This window comes from Cynocephalus volans, chromosome 9 (assembly GCF_027409185.1).
Source record: "Cynocephalus volans isolate mCynVol1 chromosome 9, mCynVol1.pri, whole genome shotgun sequence".
Lineage (NCBI taxonomy): Eukaryota > Metazoa > Chordata > Mammalia > Dermoptera > Cynocephalidae > Cynocephalus > Cynocephalus volans.
The window spans coordinates 133051937-133071454 of NC_084468.1; the positions used below are offsets into that span (position 1 = coordinate 133051937).

General features: G+C 36.7%; 1 protein-coding gene and 1 pseudogene across 6 annotated transcripts in view; both read right to left on the bottom strand.

The window, feature by feature from the left end:
- LRBA (LPS responsive beige-like anchor protein) overlaps positions 1–19518 on the bottom strand; it is a 754439-nt gene that overhangs the window by 375704 nt on the left and 359217 nt on the right. The window lies entirely within an intron of this gene.
- Positions 14163–14767, bottom strand: LOC134386601 (transmembrane emp24 domain-containing protein 2-like; annotated as a pseudogene).

Here is a 19518-nt window from a genome sequence, read left to right on the forward strand (position 1 = left end):
AAAGCACAAGGAATATATTTATATGTAATTCTGCATGTATTTCAAAGTTGCGATTTATTATTTGGTATTATCATTATTTGTTCTTTGGTATCTCTGCATAGCATTTTCTCATGCAAAAAAAGCTAAAGGTTTGAGGGAGAGAGGTATAAAATACTGGACCAACAAAGAAAGGAAGAAAAAAATAAGTTTTTAAAAGTAGTTGCAGTTCGAATCCCAGTATCAGCCAGCCACCAAATTAAATTAAATTAAATTAAATTAATAGATAAATAACAGTAGTTGTTACTCTTACTTTAATGACAGAAAGGACAGTGGTAGTTTGCTTTTCTATATATTAACATTATATTAAAATACTATATATTTTATTTTCTAAGTTAAACATAACATACATAAAATTGGTGCAACAGACAAAATAACATGAGGATTACAGGAAAATATATTAATGGTAAACTTATGTTACCTTTCCAAAATAATCTCAAACGAAGGAGTATAACTAGATGAAGAATTATGTGAAACATGGCAGTAGTCACAACGCAAAATCACAAAAAAGATCAATTCTCTGTTATTTTCCCATTTTACTCTGCATATAATAACATATTGAGAAAATGTTGTTTCAATTGAATTCAATGAAATGAGATATCAAGATTGCATCAAAATTAATGTTTTATAGTCAAATCAATTCAAATAGAAGCTCGCAGTCATAAGACAAAGAAAAGAGTTATACTGTATTGAAGCACATATTTTACACAGGAAAAAACTGTTCATTATAATTACAAATAATAACATAGAAGGGGGCAGAAGAATTAGTCTCAAAGAAAGGATGTTCAGATTTTCAAGCAGTAAAACAGAAAAATGTAATGTGATGATTGCATAACTATTGAAATGCAACTTTAACATATTTTTTCAAATTAACGTACTGGTGATTTGTGCAGGGACTGTATTTATCATTTGACCCACAAAATAATTTTGTCCATAAAATCTCTTAAAGGGAAATTTAAAGGTCACACAATCCAACCATCATCCCTTTCATCCAACGTAGAAAAGTTTTTAAACAACAACTTTGAATCATCACTGCTGGCTGAATCAAGGCTGGGCATATCTAAATAAAGAAAAGAATTAACCCATCCTGAATAACCATTCCATTTTCTAAAAATATCGACTATAGAGGGTTCATTTATTTATTTCACAAATATGCACTGAGTGCCTACCATAAGCCAAGCATTGAAGATACACCAATAAATAAAGCAAAGGAACAATCAAATAAAAAATTAATTTACAATAAAATGTCATAGAAATACTACAAAGAAAAATAACTCTACACTGTTAATTCAGGTTAAGAGATGAAAGTACATGGATGGTAAGAAAAGGCTGACTTGGGAAGGCTGATCAAAGATGGATGGGCAAAGATGACACATGGGTAAAGACGTAGATGAAGAGATGTAAGCGATATTGATATTTGGGTAAAAATGTTCCAGGCCTGAGGAATATGTACAAAAGCTCTACAATGGGAACATGGTAAGTGTACTCAAACAACAGCAAGCAGCCCAGTGTGGACAGAGCAAAGTGATCAAGCACTAGTCTAAGGCAAGTCATCCAGAGCTTTGTACATTTCAAAAAGAGAGTTTATCTGTAATATGGTATAGTACAGGGATAAAGGGGGAAAAAGTAACAGAAGAATTTTTCAGACATCAATGCAAAGGCAATTGCCACATTTCAAAATCCACTTATTTGAATAGCTAGTCGAGATGATGCTGAATGTTCCAACACAAAGAAATGACAAATGTCTTAAGATGATGGATATACTAAACAGGCTGATATGATGACTTCACACAGTGTGAATGTATCTAAATATCATATTGTACTCCATAAATATATACAATTATCATGGGTCAATTAATAAAAATAGATTACAAATAGAGAAAAGAAGAGAGAAATAGAGAGTAGAATAGTACTTAGAGAAAGAGAAAGAGATGGGGGACCAGGGAAAGGTTAGTAGACCACTACAAAGTTACAGTTAGATAGGAAGAATAAGTTCTGGTGCTCTAGGGTGATAATAGTTAATAATATTGTATTGTATATTTCAAAATAGCCAGAAAAGAGGATCTTGAATGTTATAACCACAAAGAAATGATAAATGCTTAGATGATAGATATGCTAACTCTTCTGATTAGATTATTATACAATACAATGCATGTATTGAAACAAACTGTACCCTATAAACATGTACAATAAAAAATAAATTTTTAAAAATGCATTTAACTGTGCAATTGGAAGCTTCCACTTAACCTTCCATTGGATGTGATTAATCTGCAATTCAATGATACACTAAAATGCAATTATCAAGAGAAAAATCTAATGGAATTATATAAATACCTTCCAAAAGATAAATACATTTAATTAACATCAAATGTTCATGAACTGATATTAGTATTCAACAATATTTGTCTTGTAAAAAGATATTTTCATAGATAAAATACATGGAAATCTTATTACAGGTCACATTAATAGACGAAAATTTACAATCAATTTTGACGATAGGAAACACTGACTTTGGGCCCCAATTAAGGAAAATGTTATATCCCAGATAAAGAAATTCTTTCTTTTCATTAGAAAACTCTATTATAGAAAATTGTACCCAAAACTTATATTTTATCAATAAAAATGTTGATAGAAATTTGCTTTCTCTCTTTTTTAAGTAAGTATCTATCTAATATCCTCAACTTTGCCTTTTGACTCAAAAGTCTAACTGTTTACTCTCTGGTCATTTATAGAAAAAAGTCTGCCAACCCCTGATATAAGAAAATAATGATTTTATTCTGAACCAGGCAAAGCAGATGATGGGAAATGTTCAGATTCTGGGTATACTTTTATGGCACATCCAATAAGATTTCGAGACTGGGAAAACTGCGGATTAAACAGGTTGGGGTGGTAGACTGACATTTTAGGTTTGAGTCTCTATCAAGCAGAGAAGTAGAACAGGCAATTGGATATAGGAGTCTAGTGTTCAGGAGAGGTATCTAAGCTTGAGATGTAAAGTTGGAAGCCACCAGCAAATAGAGGTTTTTGAAACTGTGGAACTGAATGAGATCACTAGTGATTCTCGGTAAACAGAGAAGTGTTCTGAGAACTGAGCCCTGGGGTACTACAACACTCACAGTTCAGGACTGACCCAGGAAAGGCAACAGTGTGTGGAACAATGTCTAATGCAGTAGGAGCTTGTACTGTCTTGAAGCAAAACGGAAAAGTGTTGGAAGAAGAAGAAAATGATCAACAGAGCCTTGTGCCAATTAGATAAGCATACCTGCTATATATTTATCCAAGGCATAGGCAGAAATGATTAACAAACCAGAACAGAGGACAGAGTCCTGCAGCAGCACCAGAAATGTCTCTCCTTTAAACCATTGCTCAGTAAAATTAGTATTTTAACAAAATCAGCATTTTAGTAGAGGTGACACAGCTCACATTTTTCCATCACATACGATAAGAATAGTGCCAAACACCTTGTCAAATATCTTGCAGAATGTGTCAACATATATATATCAAGAGTTGTTAAAAATATTCAAGTTCTTTGAATTAGTAATTCTATTTCTGGGATTCAATCCTGAAAACTTAATCTAAAATAGGAAAATATTTTATGACCAAAGATAAAAGCCATTTTCCAGATACATCTCACAGTGCCTTCCTTCAGACTTTATACTGAACTACTCAAAGTTCCTTAAAGATGTGACACTGAATCATATTTCTGGCACCACAACCCCAGCCTAGTTTAAAAAGTTAACTAGACATTACTTTCAAAGACATCTCTAAATATTTCTAAAGAAATATTTCAGATATTTCTCTACACGTATTATTACGGTTTATCATACTGTATTATACTTACTATTAACATGTATTTCTCTTCTACTGGCAAATATCCTTCTTCAAAGCAGGATCGGGAGGTTCAGTAAATGTTTATTGGATTCAATTGTCAAATAAGTAATAAAGAGTATAAGTCACAGCCTGAATTCAGAGAGTGGGATAGAAGATTCAGGGAAAGAGCTTCCTATACTTAAGACTTAGCAAGTCTTTGAGCAATAAAAAGTCCAAGACTCGGAAAAAGGAAGAAGACCAGGGGAGTAAAATACATATGAATGGGCAGCTTTAAAACTACTACTGGCAGTTATATAAAATAAACTGCAGATGAACAAAGAAGAGGATTGAATTAGGTGTGAAAATTTAACATCCTCCTCCACTTTTGCTCATGCCAACCAACCTCAGTTACACTGTAATTGTTTCTTAAGAAAAAAAAGAAGCAAAGAAAAATTTCTAGATTCTAGAATACAAGGATAAGTCATGGTATCTGGTCTCAAGGAGCTCACAGTCTATTAGGAAGTCAGACAAATGGCTGTAATCCAATGTTCTGAAAATAGCAAGTATTTTTTCTTTGTCTGGAACATAAGGCAAATGCAGAGGAATAACAAAAAAGAAAGAAATACCTGGGGAGCAACAAGATTTATGGGCTAGCAGAAATGAAGAAAACTGAGGAGAAAGGATCACAAGAGGAGGAAAGAAACTAGAAAAGTGTGAGATGTGGCAAAAGCCAATGGAATAAAATGACTTAAAAAGGGAGTGATACATACCGATAAATGTCATAAACAAAAAACTGTACTACAATGGTTTTGACAACAAAGAGGTCACAGGACCTCTGCCAGAACAGTTTTTGGCAGACTGCAATAGGCTGAGGCACAAATAGGATGAAGAAATAAAAAGTTCAAGACTCGAGAAAGCTGACTGAAGCAGTGAAGAGAGACTATCTAGCAATCTTTCTCAATGGGACTCTATTGGTGTTTGGTGGGGGAGACAATTCCATGCTGTATGGGAGTTGTCCTGAATATACAGGATATTTAGCTCCCTAGATTCCAACAATAAATGTCTGCAAGCTTTCCTGTCATTTAGACCATCAAAAATATTCCCACACATTTTTAAATGATCCCAGAAAGGACAGGGTACTGCCTCTGAATGAGAATCTTTAAATACCAACTCATGCTAAAACAGGAGTCTCTTTTTCATGAGATTGTTTGCATAAGTTAAGAAAAGCTTATTAAGATTTTGGAAAATACTGAAAATATATTTATGAGACAGTAAGTTTAGGGACAGCGGCAAGTAGTTGTGGGAGGTTATACCACAGGGCCTCTATTTCTTCAGAGATGAGTTTATCTGCTGAGAGAACCCATCACATTATAGCTTCAAGTATGACTTTCTTCTTTCCTCCACATCATCAAATTTCGTAAAAGAGATCTTTTCTCTGACCTCTATTTACTAACCACTCACTCATTTCCCAAATTTTTATAATCTAGCCTCTACTTTCTCCACACTACCAGAACAATTCTAAGACAACTGGTACCTTCTTGAGGCCCTTTTCTTAGACAATTTAGTTTCTGATCACCTCACAGCACTGGCCACTGCTCCTTCTTAAAACCACTTATTCTTTTACCACTGTCCTAGCTCAGGCACTGTTCTCTCTTGAACTACTAAAATACCTCTTGTCTCTGCCTTCCATTCAGTCTCTTCCAACACTTCTCCATTTGACAGATAACAACAAGATCACCTTATTGACACATAGTTCTTAAGTCATCCTAGCTCAACAATTTTAAAATGGCTGACAAAATAAGGCCAAATTTCTTGGCCACAATATGTAAGATCCTTGAAAATCAGGTCCCAGCCTATCTTTCTAATCTTATTTCTCACCAATCTGCTTTCATTCTAGGCAAGCAAAAACAACTGCTGAGTGTTCTCTGTACTGCCTTTCTATCTCCTATCTATGCACCTTCCTTAACTTCTTTCCTTTGTAAGTAATGCCTTTCCATTGTGTGATCATATATCCAGGTGTTCCTCACATTTCGAATTAAAACTCCTACGAGAAAGTTTCTCTGACCTCTCAGCTATAAGCAATAGCCATACAATACCTGAACTTCGAAAGCTTATTTGTACCTTTTTAATGTCACATTCAAATCTGTATTATACATATTCACATAAATGTCTTACCTCCTCTATAGAGTTCATTAATAGTTACTATTTACTAAGCATTAACATTGGGAACTTACATATATCACACTGTCTCCTCTCAAAAACTCTATGAGTTATCCCAATCCAATAAATATAAAAAGCAAAGGTTGAGAAATTAAGAAAACTGCATAGACTAGCAAGTATTCAATAGATATTTTAAAATAAATAATTATTTCAAGATGAACACCACTCTAAATGTTTACAAATATATAGGTATGTTTCACTTCAAGTGAACCAGAGGTGGAGCTCCAAAAATAAAAATTATATAAAAGCATATAGTAGGCAAGAGGTTGTGTTCAAATATAATATTAACAGCTACTATTTATTCTGAGCACTTGCTATTTGCCAGGCACTGTGCAGAATGCTCTCCATATGCTAAGCTATTTTTTACTCACAATAATCCTTTAGAATAGGTATTGTTTTCACTGACCAAGACTTAGAGAGGTCAAGTCACCAGTCCAAAGTCTCAAAGCCAGGATACATATAGCCAGGCCTTTCTGACTTTAAATCCTTTGCTATAGAGTAGTTAGTGAGAAGGCCCAAATAGCCTAAGCCTAAAAGAAAAAGAAATACAAACTTGGGCACACACTTCTCTTTTTTGTTTTATTAGTATTAAGATGTCGACATCTACAAACTGTAATATGACACTTAATAACTGAGAAAACAGTCTATTTTTCCTAAAACCCCGAAGCAGACTTAGAAGTGGAAGACCTATAAAACACATTAAAAATTGTTATTTGGGGTGAATATCTATTTCTAAAACACCATGAATGTAGTATATATTAAGTGACAAAGTAGCAAATATACTAAGGAATCTCAAACTAGAAACTGAAAAGCACTGTAAATATCCTCTTATTTTAGAATATAGCCTAGAGTCAGCAAAAGGTTACAAGAAAATATATAAATTGTACAAACCCACTAATGCTAGGCCTTTTCTGTAAAAGTTCCTGATCAGATAGTAAATTGTTAAAATTTGAAATGAAGTTTATATTAAAATGCTATAAAAATAAAATTCACATTAGCAAAACTAGAATCAACTGCCATGAATGTCAGTACTGCTTACCATTATGTTTTACTTCGTTAGAGTAAAAGATCAAGAACAATGCTCAACTTCTACTCACAATAAATAAAACTAATCAATGTTATAATCCTTCCACAAGAATCATTAGAATTCTGGGAGAGACCTAAAGAGGAGAAAACATCATATCTATCATTACTGTGACTAAATGGGATTAACTAATCCTCATAAGGTATAGTTATGAATTAAGTGAAGCTCAGAACACTAAGAAAATTTGTGGGGAGAGAATGCAAATAGCTCTCTAATTATCTACAGCCTATTAACAAGCAATCCTTATTACTTGCAATTAAAATCCTCTTAAATTTTATGGCAAAAGTTCATTGAAACGTTGAAAATTATACGCTAATTATTGTACTGTAAAGCACATGTTTAGGGTGTACTTTTACTATGGGTTCAATAAATAATAAAATATCAAATTCTAGGTGATACAGTGACTAAATATTTTGCTAAATGGAAAACACATGTGCTACAAAGTCAGCATGGACTCCTGCTACAATTTCACAGAGCTATTGTACTAGAATACCCACTAACTACAGGTTCTATGTGGATGGAGGCATGATAATCCTCTTAACCACTGAACAGAGCCCCCAACACCATCACAGTAGCTAGCATACATAGGTACTTAAGTATTTATTGAAAAAAATATTTGGGGGGATGAAAATATATATTTGGTGATTAATTTACATCATCCACTTTCAGGTTCTGGATCTCTAAGTGCACCACAGAGTTCATTCACTGACTGGTTTTTGTACCAGTTCCCAAACTATAGACCTAAACAACTATTTATGTAATTATTTATTTTATATCTAAAAGCTCCATGGCAACCTAGACCAAGTTTGTCTTCCTCCTAACTGGATCACAGCACCTAGCACAAATCAAGAGGTCAATAAATATTTGTAAAATGGAGTGAATGAATACATGAACAAAAAGGATGTTACTACAGACTGTAATTTCCTGGCACACCATGTTCTTCAGTAGGCAAAGTACTATAGTGTAAAGAATAAGCCCACACATACAAATGTTGTAAGTCACGAAGCAGTGCCCATGGATGGCTCTTTTAACTAAGGACTTCCCCATCCCAACTGTAACATCATTTTCATAACTTTATAAGTTATGGTGAAATCCCTTAATATATCAAATAGCCAGTCAATATTCAATTTCCCTAATTGTCACTCTTTTTTAAAACAGTTGATTTGTTCGAATCAGGATCCAAGCAAGGTCCATATAATGTGCCTATTGTGACATTTCTTAAGTCTATAGGTTCCCCTCCTATTTTTATTTTTTGGGGGCATCTTTTTGTTGCAGAAACTGAGTTGTTTACACTGTAAATTTTTCTACATACTGGATTTTGCTAATTACACCCTTTTAGTGTCACTTCACATATTCCCCTTCCTAGGTATTTTCTATAAACTGGTCATTAGATTCAGAACAGCAATGTCCAATAGAAATATAATGCAAGCCACATATGAAATTTAAAACTTTCTAGTAGCCACAGTTAAAAATGAAAGAAGCAGGTAAAATTAATTCTAATAACATTTTATTTAACCCCATATATCCAAAATATTATCACTTCAACATGTCATCAACATAAAAATATTGAGATATCGTGCAATTTTTTTTTATTCTTTTATCATTTGGATTTCATTCCAAATCCAGTGTGTGCTTTACACTTATAGCACACCTCAGTTCAGACTAATCACATTTTAATTGTTCAATAGCCACATGTGGACTGCAATATGATGCACTATGACTGCAGTATGGAGACTTGATCAAACTGAGGTTTAACACATAATGTCTGCTTGTTTCTCTTTTTTGATGTTAATATTGGCCTGTAAATCCAGGTATTGTCAGCCTAGTCCATTCATTAGAAAATTCCACATCAATTTTTTACCTAGTCATTTCAGTGGCCATTGATGATTATGCTCATATCTCATTTTTGCTATTCTAATACTATTATTCCTTCTGTATTTATTAGCTGCAATTCTTCAATTAAAAAGAACTTGCTCTCATCAATGTAATTACCATGAGGTAAAATTTATATAGGAAAAGTGAGATAAATGCATCATTTCTCACTTTAATAATCAGGTTTTAGAATATATGTTGCTTCCACAAAATCCTCTGAAGGTAATTTATAAAGATTTTTTAAGAGTAACATTATGAACACATGGATTTAAACATAATTTGACATTTCAATCTATTGCACTTAATATTCTTTTAGATGTTCAGACTGTCTCGTCTTTAGCCAGTGGAAACCTCTTCATTTTAGTTCCTGACACTTTTTTTTACCTGACTCCAGGAACCTTTAATAGCTCCCTGGCTTTCTGTTATGACAGGTTGATCCAGTCTAACCCTGCCCAGTCCTAGAATCAGTCTCTTCTCCAGGAAGCCCTGATTCTTTTTATTCGCAAATGGTATTTAGAGGCCACAATCTGAGTGCAAGGGTACTCATTGCTACCAGATTGTTAGTCATTTCTATGCCATTCCCATGGACAAAACTGAACGAGACAATTTTTAATTAAAAAAACATGAGTGTTACAGATTATTTCCAGTTCTAATTTAGGATAAAACCAAATTTAACTTTGTCAAGTTTTATATATATTCCTGTTTTCTCTTTCCCTGAAAAATCTACTAAGATTATGGCCCAATGGCATTAACATAATTACTACTTATTAGCTTTGACTATATTGTCATAATATCTCAGCACATATCAGGAAATCACTAAGTATTTGTGGAATAAAAAACTGAATGAATTAAAAGGCTGCCACTTTAGAGAAAATTATTAGAATAAGTTCAGAATAACAATACCAATACTACTACTAACAATATAATTGCCAAAAATAGTCTAATATTTCTTTATAGTTTTTTGTTTTTGTTTTTGTTTTCTTTGTCCTTAGCATGTGTGGGTGGGGGTTAGAGGGGAGGAAGATGGGAAGAGGTAGAGGGAGAAGAAGGACCCACTAGGAATCTTCAAGTTACTGTGTTTTAAAGTCACTTGAAATAATTTCTCTTGGCTTCCAATTTAGCCACTATTTTTTTAATTGTTTTGTAATTATGGATTAAAAGTTTAATCTATACAACAAGGTATATGTAGGAAAGTTTATTTTTTTTCCCTTTCCTGAATAAGGAGGGCTATTTATTTATTTTTAAATTTTATTGAATCAAAATTGATTATACATATTTTTGTGGTTCAACATTGAGATATGTTGATCAAATCAATATTACTTTATATATATATATTGTTACAAATCGTAATTATTCTTTATGACCCTTGTCCAACCTCTCCCCTTCCCCCACTCCCTCCCCTCTCCCCCCTCTCATTACCCTAGATTTCTTCTCTCCTTCTGAAAGAATATGGTTACTCTGCTGATTTGTTGCCTAGATGATCTGTCCAATGCTGAGAGATGTGATCGGGTCCCCCAATATTATCATAGAGTAGATGCTTCTTCCATCACTCTGAAATGGGCTTTGTGGAGAGAGACGTCCTCTCCTTTTCTTTGTGTCTGCTGATGACTCTCCTTGTGTCAATGCACTCCAGTGGATGGCAGACCATCTGCATGTGGTTGTGGTGTCTAGCTGCTTTCGCGGCAGCCATGGTCATTGAGGTAGCTGTGGTGGGCCACCCATATGGAGGTGATGTTTTTGGCATGCTCCTTTGTGCTGGTTGTATGCCTGGTTGTGGGGAGTGTCTGGTCCCCGGCTACATACCTCGGGTCCCCAGACAGGCCCCAAGGTGCTGGCATGGTTTGCCTGCTTGTGGGAGGGGGTCCAGTCCCGAGCTCTACACTTTGGGTCCCCAGGCAGGCCCAGAGGCACTGGCACAGTGTGCCTGGTTGTGGGAGGGGGGTCCGGTCCCCTTCTCCATGCCTCGAGTCACCGGGCAGGCCCCAAGGCACTGGTGATGTGCCTGGGCCGGAACTAATTTTTTGTCCTTTGCTTACTTCTAACATGGGGCAACTTCCTGTGGGAACCAATACTTGAGCTGTACGGTTGAGCTAAATTGTTGCTTTGCTGCTCTTTCCGTATGGAAGGCTTTTTGTGCAGTTCAGGGTTTAATATTTGACCTTATAGGTACTTCTGGCTCTCCAGAGACCCGGTCCACCTGGGTTGTGTAGAAACTCTGATCTGGGCCTGAATCTTTTCATCAAACTGCACCCTATGCAATTCTGCATTCCCAACCAGTCTCATCTGAGAGGTCCTGTGCTGACTGGGGGGCAGATCAGCTGTCCTTGCTGTGTCCCAAAGTTCTACCAGTGGGCCTGTCTCCCCTATCATCCGTGCTCCAAACACTTCCCATGGGACAGGCCCTGTGCCAGTCCTTTGCGTTGGCTCACCAGCCTCTGAATGGCTCCCCTTTTTCAGCTGTTCTTGCTCCTCCCTCTGCGTGGGTCCACGGGAACCCTATTAGTGGTCTCGCTGTCCTGGGGGCCACCAAGGCCCTCTTCTCCTCTGCCGCCTCCAAGTAACTCCATCTGAAGGGCACAGCTGTGGCTTCTGCAGCTCCTGCTCCATGTGCTCAGCAGCTCAATCCTTAAAGTGGCTGCAGCTCAAAATGCTCAGAGCAGTTTTTTCTTTCTCTCATCGTGGCTTCCCCCACCTTCATGAACTCCGTATGTCTCTCCTCCTCATCCCTAAAGTCTCTTGAAATAATTTCTCTTGGCTTCCAATTTAGCCATTGATTTTCAAAATTTTTTTATAATTATGGATTAAAAGTCTAATCTATACAAGGTATATTTAGTAAAGTTTCTTTTCTTTTCTTTTCTTTTCTTTTTTTTTTTTTTTTTTTGTGACCAGTAAGGGATTCGCAACCCTTGGCTTGGTATCACCCGCACCACGCTCAGCCAGTGAGCGCACCGGCCATCCCTACATAGGATCCGAACCCGCGGCCTCAGCGCTCCCAGTACCACTGCACTCCCAGCACCGCACCCTCCCAAGTGAGCCACAGGGTCGGCCCGTAGTTTATTTTCAATTCCTGTCTTTCTATCTTGTCTCTTCTAATTTTTTATTAGTTTTTGGCTAAACTTTCCATTTTTAAAAAATATAAGCAAATACATTTATAATTATATTCAGTCCCCTTCCTTACATAAAAGGTAGCATACTACACATACTTTGTTTTGTTCATTTATCTTGGTAATCACTTCCAAAGAGATATTCTTCACTGTGTATATGCCCAACAGTTTATTCAATCTGTTTCCTACATTGAATAGACATTTTGATCCTTTACAGACTTCTGCTATTACAAATTGTGTTATGACTGCTAGCCTTGTGCAAACATCTTTTCCATTATTTTTCCCACTGAATCTTTAAGATAGATTCCTAAATTGGGAATACTGGGTCAAGGAGTAAATGCATATGGAATTTTGGTAGATACAACTGCTCTCCATATGAATTTGTATTTTCTCTAGTAATGTATGCCTTCTTAACAAGGGGAATCCAGTCAACGGGCATTGGTTTAATACGACAAACCAAAAGTTTGCTGTCAAGATATACAAATGACCAGTATGCGTTTTCCATCTTTTCACAGCACTGCCAAGAGCAATGCTTACCCATTTATTCTGCTCAGGACAGAAATGACCAGAAATATTAATGAATAATGATTAGGATCATTTAGGATTTTTTTTATTTTGTCTGATAATGAAATTTTTATAGGATTTTTTTTTTTTTTTTTTTTTTTTTACTTTTAAAAAGAATTGTTTATTTATTGAACCTGGGGCATATTAAGATACACAATCAATTTTAAATTTGCCTCTTTTAATTCAATTTTGAAGTGTTTCACACACACTCACATAATTGGCATGCTACAGTTGTCCTAAGGTGAAATACAGTCACCTTATCAATAAAATGTTGCAAGTATTTTCACCCAAGGTTGAAAAAATTGTTTATCCTTAGCATAAAAACCTGTAACAAATTTGAATTAATTATGTAAAACCCATTACTTGTAGTTTTCCCCTTGCAAAGATCCCCCAAAAATGTGCAAGTAACTAATATACATCAATCACAATGTAATCCTGGATCATCCCCACACCAAAACTAGATGCTCCTTTAATTTTAAACCTAATATCAGAGACCAAGAGAAAGTTATTTTATTTTACACAAAACAAAATTCATATGTGCCAAAAAAACTCCAAGAGAAACAAAAACCCTAGTGCTGACACTGATGTTCAGTGCCCAAAAGTCACTGATCCAAACATCAAATAGTGGCTGTCACTGCAATGAAATCTAAGAGGCTTTAACCCTTTGTCATCAGAGTTTTTCCAAATACATGAATGCATACTTCCTCCATGCCAAGAGTGGAGAAAGTGGATGTGCCAGCACAGAAAGAAATCAAGCTTACCTGAAACACCCAGAGAATTTGCCTTAACAGAGACTTCTTATGAGATTAGGCAGAAACCTAAAAATGGTTGTTAGCTGCTTGTGTTATCAATCTAAGTGGAGGTGACTGAGTCCTAAGTTTCAATGTAAAAATTTAGAGGGGAAAATGTGTTTTGGGCAAGCCTCATCTTTAAAGCATAAACAAAATAAAAGTACCCAGCCTGATAGCATCCTCCAAAGTCAGAGAGCTCTGCCATTAGGATGGGAAGAAAATGTTAAGATTCAGACTGGGGTTTTTCATAAGGACTCAACAAAATGAATCTTTAATGATTTGAACCACAGAATGAGGGAATCCAAACAAGGTAGTCATTTTGGTATAGTACTATCAGGCTTTCTGCCAATTTCCTGGCCAAACTGCATTTTATTACAAAAACAAAAGAAATAGAAGACATCATAAAGGCTATAATCCTATATTTCATTTACAAAGTTTGAGTTCTGGAAGGACCTGTATAATGGATGCAGCATTCAAATAAGAAATGCCAATCAACTGTCAAAATTTCACTATAACTTTCCTAAAAAGGTGTGTTCCCCTCAATACCTATTAATCACAAACAAACATAAGGTGTGAATGTACAGTTCAGAAAATAAAAACATAGAAACTAATGACATTATTATGACAAAGGTGTTTGGAAAACAAGAATTATGAGTTTAGGGATCAGCAGGAAAAGGCTTTTTAAACAACCCTCCAGACTTCAAAAAAAATCTCTATAATAGATCTGTCCCCATATCATGGCAACTAGAATAAGAGCGTCAAAAAAGAACCAAAGGACTGCTCTGCTGTTTGTATTGTCTTCAATGGCTGTGTATATACTCTCCCAGACTTCCATGTACTCCTGTTCGTTCTTTACAGCTGTCATCACCACTGCTAGCTCATTAATCATCCCTTCTAGCTTGTTCTGTTGAGCTTCTGTTTCCATGTTTTGTCCTTTTGGAGCCTCCCCAATATCAATGGTGAACATCACTCTCTTTATAGTAGTGGTGGACATCTTATTACTAAAACAAAACTTATATGTTCCATCTGTGTGACTGGTAAATGTGTATTTCACACTGGACTCTCAGTTTCCTTTCTGAATTCCTTTATTATTAGTTCCCTGTAATCTCCATGTCGATGTCCAGGAAGCCGCCCTCAGCTGCCTCAAAGATGAGGCCCACCTTAGTGTCCAAGGTGACCTGCTAGAAGAAGCACTCCTCAGTATGCTCACCAATGCTGATGAAACAGCCCAAGGCCATGGCCAGGAGAGCGTCCAGGAGCACCAGCAGCTCAGTGAGCTTCATCATGGTGAGGCTGGGGCTGAAGCCAGAACGGGGACTGTGGCCACCACCACCTCCTCCCTCAAGTGATTTTAAAGTACCAAATTCTATTCAATAAAAATCTTGGTGAAATGGAACCTCAAGGTTTCCAAATAGCTACTTCCCAAAGGTTCTATATTGATGTATTTGTTTAGGGGGTTATTTATTGCCCCTAAAACTCCTCAAACATCTTTTTATATTCCCTCCCCATACCAAACCTAGACTACCTCGTAGGACCATCATATTGTAGGGAGGAGGTTAAAGGGTACAGTAGAGGATGTGATTTTGCTTCTGTTTGTCACTCCTCAAACATCTTTTTGTATTCCCTCCCCATACCAAACCTAGATTACCTCATAGGACCATCATATTGTAGGGAGGAGGTTAAAGGGTACAGCAGAGGATGTGATTTTGCTTCTGTTTGTCGAATTTCTTCTCTGCTTTCAAAACATCTGCCATTTGCAATCCACACCACTAATCCTAATTGTAGCCACCACGGCTGCTGGAATCCATTACCCTTCAAATTTCTTCTGGTTTTTGTTTTTTGGTTTTTGTTTTCTTTCTTTTTCATGTTGCTTTTATCTTCTGTTATGCTTCTCAGCCCTCAAGTGAAAGATCTACACTTTTAATTAAGACCATCAGCCAAACCTTTCATTTTCACCTACTTGCAAAATGATGAATCTCATACAACACCCTTCCCAGGGACATCTATTTCTGGCTAGTGCTGAGAAAATACAGGAAAATGGTCAGGGCCCCTCGGATGTTCAGAATCTTGCTGTGCATTTGATGTAAATATCCACATGCACTCAGGTGTTCCTTGGTTATTATCTAATGTAATTGTGTATGGGCACCCGGGTGTCCTGGGTTATGGACTTAAGTATAAAGGACTATAGGCTCTGATCCACAGAGGCCCCGCCCCCGGGAGGCCCCCCCAGAGGGGGGGCACAGGGAGGCTGCTACTGCTGCTGGAGGCTGTTGCTGCCAGGGTCCCAGGGACCCTCTGAGAGGCCACTGCTGCAGCTAAGGATTGAGCTCCTGTCGTCTGCCAATGTCTCCCAGGATCTTTTCCCAATTAACTAGTGTGGACCTGCATGTGAGGGATCTGGTGACACAGTCTGTACAATGGGTTTGAAGAGCCTCAGCCCTAGCTCTGACAATAATGAAACATTTTGGCTTTAGTTATGAATTGCTTTAACAATACAATTGGTGTAGCCACTTAGCTATTGCTGTAACCTGACAAGTGGCATAGTCGCGTAGCTTTACAGCTAGGTACTTAGCAGCTACTTTTGTATTGTTAGGAAAGGCTTATTTTGTTTGTATATGTGTGTTTCTGTTGTTGGGGATTTTTGTTTGTTTTAACTCGTTTTATACCAGAGGTTATATAATGCTAGTCTTCAAAGTTTACCACTTTTTCTACAAAACAAGCATAGTATGCAATACTAACAGCTAGCTGTCTTAAACTATCTGTTCTCTCTCTGCCGGTACAACAGTTATGTTTCATCACACTGTAAAACCATCTTCTATGGCTGCCACAGCACTATTCAGAACAACAGAATCTACAAACATATCCTTAGGGGCTGGCTGATTAGCTCAGTTGGTTAGAGCGTGGTGCTGACAACACCAAGATCTGGGGTTTGATCCCTGTACAGGCTAGCCACCAAAACAAAACAAATAAATACCCTTGGTTCCAGAAGTCATTCAACTCATAAACATTACTAAACAAATGTTTATTGAGTACTAGAAAGTTATACTAAAATGTAAGACTTATGAAGGCGGGTATTTTGTCTGTTTTATTCACTGCTAGATATCCAGTGCTTAGAACAATGTTGCAAGCAGTGAGACTCAATAAATACTACTGTAAAGTAAGGCAAGTCAAAATGTTTCATTATTTTAGTTATTTTAGTTATACTAAGTTTCCATTTACATTGTCAGAGCTAGGGCTCAGACTCTCCAAACCCACTGTACAGACTGGGTCACTAGACCCCTCATATGCCAGGCTGGATCACCAGACCCCGCACACGCAGGTCCATGCTAGGTAATTGGGAAAGATTCCAGGACCTGTTGGCAGATGACAGGAGCTCAGTCCTCAGCTTCCTCAGCGGCAGCAGCTTACAGGTCCGGCAGTGTCCTTGCAGATGGTCCCAGGGGCACTAACAGCAGCCTCCAGCAGCAGTAGTGGCCTCCCCAAGTCCCCTCCCCATAGGGGGGCATCCCGGGGACAGAAGATACCATGGATCAGAGCCTCTCATCCTTATACTTGAGTCCATAACCCAGGACACCTGGGTGCACATACACGATTACACTAGAGGATAACCAAGGAACACCTGAGCACATATGCCTGTTTACATCAAATGCTTAGCAAGATTCTGAACATCAGAGGGGCCCTGACCATTTTTCCTATATTTTCCCAACAACTAAAAATATTTGAATGAATAAATGAGCATTATATATGTTAAAATATACCCCAAAAGACAAAGATGGACTCTCTGTGGCTGCAAGAGACACCCTAAAACTACCAAACAGAGCCAAACAGCTATAGTTTGAGGAGTGAAGGGTCAGACAGCATGCCCATGCTTACAAAATATATGTATATTAATGACGGTCATGAGGTTTTTCTTTTCTGTAACCAAGCAGGGACCAATGCCTGCAAGATAATGCCCATCAGCTGCAGCTGGGAAAATTCTACATCAGCCCTCAGCAATCCTCAAGCTGCAGCTGGGAAAACTGAACATCAACCCTCAACAAGTCCACCCGACGCCGGTCATCTACCTCTCTCTCATTCTTGTGGGCTCACTGCAGCTCCAGTTGGAGAGAAGTCTGGCTTCAGGGACGTTTCTCCTGATAAACCCTCCAACTCTGCTCTGGTTTGCTGAGTGTGTGCACAGAGAGACATTTGTGCCCTTTTGACGTCAGGAGCCGAATTTCACCTCATTTTAATACTAAATCACCCCAAAGTGAACATGGGACTGAGGTTACTCACTGCGCATGCACATGGCTTCTCATAAATATTCACAGAATTCCTCTAAACCTGTTGAATACGTATGGAAAACTGACTCGGTGAAGCAAAAAAAACTGGGTTTCCTCCCCTTTCCTTCCTGTAGAGCATACACTTTCAGGTTTTCCTGTAGATCGTTCCCCCAATCTGCAGATTGTGTTCCGCCCCAACCCCCTTTTCTCTGCAAATAAAGTTTCTCTTTTTCTTAATCCATGGATTCATGGTCATTTCTGTTAATGTATATAAGGTACCATGAAAGTATTATGAATAGAAACAGTTTCTGCCTTTAAGGAACTGCTAATTTGATTGGAATAGGTTAAACATATAAAAAGGCAAATATGTGTAACATATAAGTGTAACATATAAGCTAAATGAATGTTGCTGACAATCAGTGTAAGAGCTCACTGAACACAAATACCATACCCAGAGGAGGAATCTCTAGTCACTCTTGGCTTTTCATAAAATGCAGGACTCAGACAAGCACAGAAGAGCGAAGAACAGGTGGATGAAATAACGTGAGCAAATATAAATCACAAAAAGATAGGCAGCAATGTGTAAGACAGACTTCACTTATGAAGAAGGCAAGGTTTTTTTTGGTTTCTGTTTTTAAGGCAAAGCACATTTTAAGCTTAAAGTGTACTTTAAAAGAAAACAATATAATTATTCCTTTATAGTTATGTTAAAATGCTTCCATGTCATACAAGCAAACAATTTTTTTTAGTAATAACCTCTGTTATAACTTTAGTATTAACATGACTTCTTTCTGATATGTGGAAACATTTAACATTGTGTTTATATGCAAAGTTAAAGAATAATATTCTTATTTATTCTAAAATTAACATGTCAAATTATAGAAAAAATATTTACATTCCTAAGGAGCATGCTTAAACATCAAATTTTTCATCCTCTCTGATATATGGAAGCATTTAATATTGTGTTTATATGTAAAGTCAAAGATTCATACATGAATTCATAGTACGTTTTCTACAAAAACTAAGATTATTAATGTTTTAAAAAGAGATAATTTTAAGCCTTTTTCTAGGTGTAATAGAGTAGAATGAAGTACTTCTATGTTTCATTTCCCCAAAATATTGAAAATTTCGATTTTTAACTTAACACATTTCATATGTTTACTATGTGTCAGACACTATGCTAAGTGCTTTGGATACATCTGCCACAGTATTAATAATACAAGATGTAACACTTTGTTTTTTAAAAAGTTACTCTCTTAATAATTTTAAGGTGCTTAGTTCTTACATCTAATGCTTTATGTGTCATTATTTTGCTTTTACTGCAAAAGAAAGATCTGGCTCCCAAAGATAAAGGAGATTTTTGGTAAATGGTGAAGGTAAAGAAATAAATGACCCACTTGGCCAGTGTGTAATTACACTGCCTGCGATTGTAACAATCTATCACATGAAGGAGGATGACACCACGCTAAGGGGTGAGTCAAAGGAGATAGCCTTTGACTAACTACGGGACCCTGACGATCGATACTCCACAGATATTGTGCTCTCAAAAACAATTGAATTCTAAAAAAGTTTGAAAATAGATTCCCACCTTCCCCTGATACTGATCAGAGACCTATCTTGACCTTATTCTCGAAGAGCAATACTTTCTTTAAAAGGTATATGAAACATATAAATCCTTTCCATATCTGGACTATTCTTTCAAATAGACATTTAACACATTCCTGTTATAATGACAATCCTACAAGCAAAACCCTGTTAAAGTCCTTATTTCTTTA